Source organism: Montipora capricornis, chromosome 13 (genome assembly GCF_036669925.1).
Source record: "Montipora capricornis isolate CH-2021 chromosome 13, ASM3666992v2, whole genome shotgun sequence".
In the NCBI taxonomy this organism is placed as follows: Eukaryota; Metazoa; Cnidaria; class Anthozoa; order Scleractinia; family Acroporidae; genus Montipora; species Montipora capricornis.
The window spans coordinates 14,347,980-14,355,479 of record NC_090895.1 but is presented as its reverse complement, the minus strand read 5'-3'; the positions used below and the strand labels follow the sequence as shown (position 1 = coordinate 14,355,479).

The 7,500-nt window shown below is 40.1% G+C and overlaps 1 long non-coding RNA gene across 1 annotated transcript in view; it reads right to left on the bottom strand.

Annotated features, from left to right (window-relative positions):
* Positions 1-6,325: 6,325 nt before the first annotated feature.
* The window catches only part of LOC138029181 (uncharacterized), a 15,589-nt gene continuing 14,414 nt past the window's right edge, over positions 6,326-7,500 (bottom strand). The window contains exon 5 of the long non-coding RNA XR_011127833.1: positions 6,326-6,406. This is a non-coding gene — a long non-coding RNA (uncharacterized lncRNA). The remainder of the gene's footprint in view (positions 6,407-7,500) is intronic.

The window sequence follows — 7,500 nt, the reverse complement described above, 5'->3', positions numbered from 1 at the left end:
TGCGCCCACGATCCCACGAAGCCGCTGAAACAATATAATCGCGGCGCCTAGTAAATGTGGTGATCGAAGTATCGAAGTACATTTGTGCTATTAATTAACAACGTGAGAAACCGATTTTCTTGTAGTATTTATACATCATTTTAATGGGGAAAGAAAGGTGAGTCGTGTTCTAGCTAACAGTTCCAAACGATTTCATCATAATATAGTATACAGTGTCATTCTTCAATAAATACACTCACTGAATAAAAAATAAGAACCATATACATGTGGCCGCCTACCTTCCATCTCACTAAACTTGTCCTTCAAATGTTCTGACAATTCTATAGGAATAAAAGAGAGTCATTAAGCAAACTTTGCAATCAACACTTTCTGCACGACGTTTAAAGACAGACTTATTTTATTGATTTTTGCCACTTAGAGGTCATGAACTTCAACCTTTACACATATGGCAGTTCAAATGAGTTAGAATAAAATCAGTTGCACTCCAAGGAGTCCATGGGCTAAAGGGGACACAACACAACCTTGTCATCAAAAACGTCCATGTTGGCTCAGCTAAGAAGGTAATGTGACTCAGGTACTTCTGGGCAGTGGCCAGGGCCAATAAGGTTACTACCTTCAGTGATAATAATAATAATCTTTATTATACTTTTGTCGGTGTACATTTTTCTTAAAGTACAGTTTAGTAGGTTTGGAATTTAAAGTTAATTATATATAGTAATAATAATGGGCAAGCTAGGAAGCTAAATGAACCAGTTGGTTTTCTTGTTAGCTCCCTGAACAATTTAGGTCTTAAGTAGCAAGCAAAATAAAATAAAATAAAAAGGAAATGTAAAGAAGGAAGAACTTATTTACAGGAAGTATGTTGCTACATCAGTAACGCAGAAGTTTATTACTGGGTTGCCTTATAAGGCAAACCCAGTCGAGGTCTTCGTTTAGTTTGTTTGTTTTCTTTTTTTCTTTTTTTTAGTTTTTTTTTTTTCCGTGTCGGTAAAAGTCTTGCCTGTCACTCCCCTGGTAAGTGGTGTCTTTGTGTATAGAGCCTTCTGGGCGTATTTTCTTAGGATCGAGAGGGTAGTGGAACTGCGTAGATTTCTCTGGTGGGCACAGTAGAATCATTAACTTAGCCTGCAATGGCGTCGAAAGTCATGCAACGCGAATGGCGTTTTAGTGGATCCTTAAACAAAATATACTCTTATGGAGCTCAATAATGGAAAGTCAGTTGGATAAACTAGGCATGAATCTCAAAAGCGACGAGTACTGGACCTCGACAACAATCTATCGCCCGTCGAGACGAAATCAAAGTGAGCAGTATTTACCTGAAGTACATGGTAATTTGACACAATTGAGTTTCTTGTCTTCACGCACGCAATGAAATAGGAAGAGGTTTTCGCCTCTAAGAGCAAATATGTTGTTTGTTTCAATAAAATTTTCGCTGGAAAAGGATTCTGTGGTATTTTCTGCCTTTGTGAATTATAATATCATGTTGTGTATTGAATTTTCGAGCTTAAGGTTGAAATGTGATATGGGAGAAGTTTTTTAGTATTGCTCTGTAAGCAGGAAGGGTTCACAGGCCTGTTGGAAGCGTGCTTGAGTTTCAACAAAATGAGCCCCAAAAATAAAGTAGCTGCTATTTCCAAAATGATGGAATTACCTGGTGATAAATAACGTCGTACGTGTCTTGGAGAGTAAATTTTGACTTTGCATAAATAAGAGTTGGGCGATTGTGATCTTTGTTTTGACTTCGCTCATTTCATTGTCAAACTTTATAACACTTGACAGAAAAAGAAACTTACAAAAACCCGGTATCTTGCCATCATTTGACACAGATGCTTCACTGTTTGGCGAGTAAACATACAGCGGTAACTTAATCACGGCGCCCGCTGAATTCCGGCCATGTCACTTTCGATTTTGCAATTTACTTGAACGTAGCAAAAATCTCCCAAAATGTTTGTCGCTGATCGTAACTTTTTATTACACATAACATGAGAATTTTATTCCATAAAGCTCATTTGTACAAATCTATACGCTTTATTTTCACATGTGAAAAAGGCCTATACAGCCAATCAGAATGGCGTACAGCTCTTTCACATGTGGAAGTATAACCAATCAACGAAAGCGTAAAGGCGTTTCCATGCCAATCACTCGTGCATCTCGTGCAAATCGTGCAAATCGTACTTTGTTATTGAATTAAATTAAATTTGCCTTTGGTTCTATTGTTAGTGAGTTTTTGTTTCTAATTCGCGTTCAGAAAACTATTTTAATGAAAATTCTCATGTTATGTGTAATAAACAGTTCACGACATAGAAAGTGCTTTGTACGGGGTTTTATTCACTCGTTGTTTGTGTCAAAAACCCTCACTCGCTCGTTCCTCGCTCGTTCGGGTTTTTGACACAAACAACTCGTGCATAAAACCCCGTACGCCGCACTTTCTATGACGTAAACTATATATATTCTATATTCACGGTTCAAAATTAATGTTGTTTTGATGTCGTAAATATTTTATTCTCGATCGACCGTCCGGGAAACTTCCTTCTGCTCTTTCTGAAAACTGTGTATCTATAGTTATTTGCTTTTTCATCAATATTTGTTTTGCATAAAGCAAGCTAACAAGATCTGTACCTTGCTGAGTTCGCATTTGTTAGAGTTAATAGTATTTTCGGTCCGATGCTTGTGTTTTAAGAGGGGTACATTATTTTGGTCTCCCATCCAAACACTAACCCCGCCCGGCAGGGCTTAACTTCAGTGAACTTTTGTATTAGAAAGCCCTCAGATGCTCAGAGGGCACACTTGTGGTAAAACGAAGTTGTGAGGGAACTTGAAAATTATCAACATGTCAGCCCAGAAGCCAATGTTTCTCGCTTCTCTTTTATTTGTTATTCTTCAGAGACTGGAATGCTGTATTTCAATACCACACAATTCAGTGCCTTCTGATTTTCTGTAGCACGTACCACATGCAACCCAGTGTATGCTTCACAGAAGCATCTCGTTAAATTTGTTGTTCAGAGTGTAGATAACGTTTAATTTTCTTAGAAAAAGTGGACACATTTGTAAAGAGTTTTTTAAATGAGTTGGGAGGTCCTTCCAAACGTCCATAGCCATAAAAGAGATTGATTGCTTGCCTATGTTAGTTCGCACGCTAGTCAATTCCTTCAGTGTAAGCGATGAATAAAGTGAGGGGGGTTTCAGGTAAACCATGACCCCAACACTAACACTCCAGGTCGTGCAGTAATTATATTGAGGAGGCCTTCCCATGAAGACTCCCTTCATAAAACCTGACAGCAAGTGATGCGTTCCAATAGTGCGACCACTGACTAATTCAATGGAGGCAGACAATGCTGCCCGGGAGGTGCATGTTAAGTGTGCTTTAGGTTTTGCCATCAACGTTTACCCAGTAGGGAAAATCCAGGTAATCCTCTACAAGGGCTTAAAAAATTGCAACAGCTACATCATGTACGCCTGGCTGGGTTGTAGTGTTTCTCTGTGCCTGTAGACCAGGACTGGCTGACAACCTCTGTAGACCCAGCTGAGATTTTTTGACCATTGAACTGTTCCCTGATATAGTCCAGGAGTCTAACTGGAGTTGATCTCGTAGTGGAAGTAATCGATTTTTTGTGACGCTGGATTAGTTGGTTCAGCCTTCCAGGAAGCAGGATCAGGCAGGTGATTCACATTCCTAACATTGCCGGGTACCATGACTGGGAAGGTCACAATCATCATCAGTGAACGTGGAATGTTGTCCCTCCTTGCATGCACTGGGACTCTGAGAATCAGGCAAACCCATTAAACCTATGCCAAGATAACTAGAGTAAGTGAGTAACCCACACAAAAACTGCAGGATGGACTCAATCAATTCTGTTGTTGAAGTGACGCAAACTCAAGTCCACTCTATTATTATTCAGGCCTGGTATGTGCACCGCAGAGAGTAGGATACCCTTGAAATACAGCACTGCTATATCTCTCGAGCCAAATTGTTAACACTCCCACCTCAGATTGGATTGAAAAACACTGTTGCGTAGGAGCTTTTATTGCCTCTGGATTTTCTCTAATCCAAGAGATCAGTGAAATGTGGGGATCAGCTGTGATCTTGGACCATTCATTAATCTTAAAGGCCAAATTACCAGCTAGTGTACTATTAGTACTATTGTCAGTGGCACTTACAACCACCACTGGTCTTTGTGAGAATCTTGTGTTTTCGTTTGGAATTTGTTCGTTTGTTAGTTGCCCCAAGCAGCTGAGATCAGGTATGTTCTGTATTAAAAATAAATTACTATCCTTTGGCGTGTAGTCAGCTCATCTGCATTTGTACTCTTCGCCATTCTGTTCTGTGTCCTGTGATCTTTATAGCTATTTTGTTAGCTTTGGAGATGTCGTCCAGATTCTTGGACAGATCATCGTCCAAGAGGAGCTCCGAAATTGAAGTCTACGATACACACAAGGACGTGAAACCCTTGATTAACTCAGGTTTCAGACATTCTCGATGTTTCAATAACGCTTGGACGCCAGCATTGACGATGACAGAGATGACGTTAGACAGAGGACTCAGAAGATCTTTGGGGTGTAGGAATTCCTTCTTTGAAGGCGACAAGCACCTGAGCAGTCTTCACAATGGACTATTGGTTCCTGAAGCCCTAAATCAGGCTGTTTTTCCCTTGTAGGGCAATTTGCTCCAAATTGGTTTATCCACGTGTGGATTAACAGATATCATTTCGCAATTCTCAGGTGTGGGATACTTGATTCTCTCCTCCATCGGTTTTGGCGTAAATGAATTTTTTTTAAAACTCTCTTAGCTTGAAAATCGAGCACTTTTGGACGTTTCATCAGCTCACTCACATCAAAAATGGAAAGTGGGAAGTCACTCTCTTCAGAATCTACTATTTCAGATTCACAGCTTGATAAGTCCTCATCGAGTAGCTCACTGGGGTCACAATCTCGAGCATGTTTTGGCTCAGGTCACGAGTAGGGAATCAATGAGAATTCAACAAATTCGGTCGATTGTCAATTTCCCTAGAAATGCTGCGAATTCCAAGATGATGATAGAGTAACAGCAATAGTGTCTTTGCTGAACAGAGCAGAGTTGGCTGGTTCACTGTTTTTGCCATGGCCAGCAGCGAAGCTTCTTCATCGTCAGCACCTTCTCTTTGATGTTTGAATAGACTTGGGGTAGAAGAGGAATTTAATAATAAATAATAATAGTATCTGACCTGCTAATCGCCCTTTCTCGCAGTCGGAGACTGAATTACTAAGGGCGCAGCTCAACGAGGTCAGACCGAAGGAGCTGTGCTGCCGGCTAGGTGCTCGGCCCCTGAACACGACCCATGTATGACCTCGGAGCACAGCACCACAGCCTGATGGAATAGGCCGGGAGTCTATTTTGAGGAGGGAGGAAAACCGGAGTACCCGGACAAAAACCCTCAGAGTCAGATTGAGATCGACTGAAACTCAGCCCACAAACGACCCGAGACCAGAGTTGAACCCGGGTCGCAGAGGTGGGAGGCACGGTTGATGACCAATAAACCACCCTGACTCCCCTATAGAATTTATACTGGAACTCTGCATTTTGCCGGACAAAATGACGCAAGTTGACAAAACACTAAATGTAAGGCAAAAAGTGGCAAAGAAGACCCTCGCTTGTAAGGATAAAATAGAAATGTGTGCTTACCTTGAGCAATAGCACAAAGAAAGAAGAGGCTTATAACCTGGTTCTGCACATGGTTATATTCGATTGCAATTTCATTTGCAGAACAATGCCTCTATGAAAGAAAGGTGAATTGCGCATGCACAAGCAAGTACGCATAATAAGGGAGAATGCATGGGGAAAGAGAACTCAACATTTAAGTCTCTGGAACAGTAAAGGTTGAGGAACGGTTAGGGTTTAGGGTATAGTTCAAGCTGTTACTGCACATGTATATGTGTCTATTTGTTCAGCACCATGTTTCATACATTGTTGAAACACAACTTTGCCATTTGCATCTTCCCAACTCATGGATGGCAGTGTTTCAGTGCAGATGTCCTGTGCAGCCACTCTTAATGGCTATCAAATTCGGATATACATGTACCGCATAACATTTTTAAGCACCAATGGTAACTCAAATTACCTCTCATAATAAATTAAAATACCTCACATGTTAAGCAAATTACCAACTATTGATTAAATTTTTATACCGGTATATGTGGATACAGAACATTTGGACAGATTCCTAAAACCACTATAAAGTCTTTAAATTTTGGTAAGCTAGAAAATGGTACTCGCAGTCCTGTGTTTGAAAGACACTCCCATCCAACATTTGAATTTCAGACAACTCCTGACTACAAATATCAATAATACCTTGTTCCTGATCACTGTGTGGGTTTGTTCCTGCAGCCGCTGAAGCAACATCAGCACAGCCGGCTTCTGCCTGGTCCGGATCTATTGGAAAACAAACAACATAATCTTCAGTCAGGCTGAAACAACCCTAATCCTATACATGCAAAATTGCTCTTGACAATGAATTGCAAAATGATTTTCTCTTAAGTAGAAAAATTACATCTCACCCTCGCAAAGCGTGCTTGTTCATTTTTAAAACCAAAATCATGTTACTTTGTAAAACTATGATTGTTATCAAGATATCTTGCCCAATGCAATGGTTGGACTGAATCATACAGTACCGCTCAAATGTAAGTTACCACCCTCGTGCGCGACACGAATTGCGTCGCGCGCTACAGGAATCATGTCGCGCGCGATGGTAAGAAGTCTGTAAGTGCAGTGGCTTGACGCTCGCGCGCGATTTTAATTGACCTTTTTGTTTCAAAATTTAAATGTGGACGGTGTTTGTGAAAGGCCAATTTTCGTGGCAATTTCCGACTACATTTCATTGTTTACAAAGCTTCATTCGCCGATCGACAAACCGTGAATCAAGCGCTTTTGTAAGGTAAGTAAGTTTTTGTGTTATTTTTTCATTTTCAAGGTAATAATCCTTGGTTTGTGTTTCCTTTAGGAGACTCGCTCTGAAAATTTTAAACGTAAATTTTAACCCAATGGTCAAAGAATCAATTAAACGCTTCAGATAATTTATGCCTTATCGAGTTGCGAACTTAAGATTGTGGACGCTAACAGCACTGCTGACATATTGTTGTTATGTAGAAAGGATTTTTTGGAATAAAGTTAATTGTAGTTTTATTCTAAATTATTATTGGTTGCTGTTATTATGTTCATGTGCGAGCGCGAGAACAAATTCATCCTTACATTGCGCATGAAATTTCGTTTTCATGGTTTGTGGATATTTAAAGAATGTATGTTTCAAACGCTCTAAAACTTTTGCGGTTGGCAAGAAATTTTAGCAACGCACAATGGATATCGTTTTTGTAGGAATTTTTCCACTAAGTGGACGATGTTTCAACGAAATTTGTGAATGAGTTTTAGAAACACCCTGTATGAAGAATTTATTTTCCATTGGGATTTTCGTTTGTAAACTACAATCTTGGACAGAATAAAATGGAACAGAAATGCCCCCTCTCCCCCAA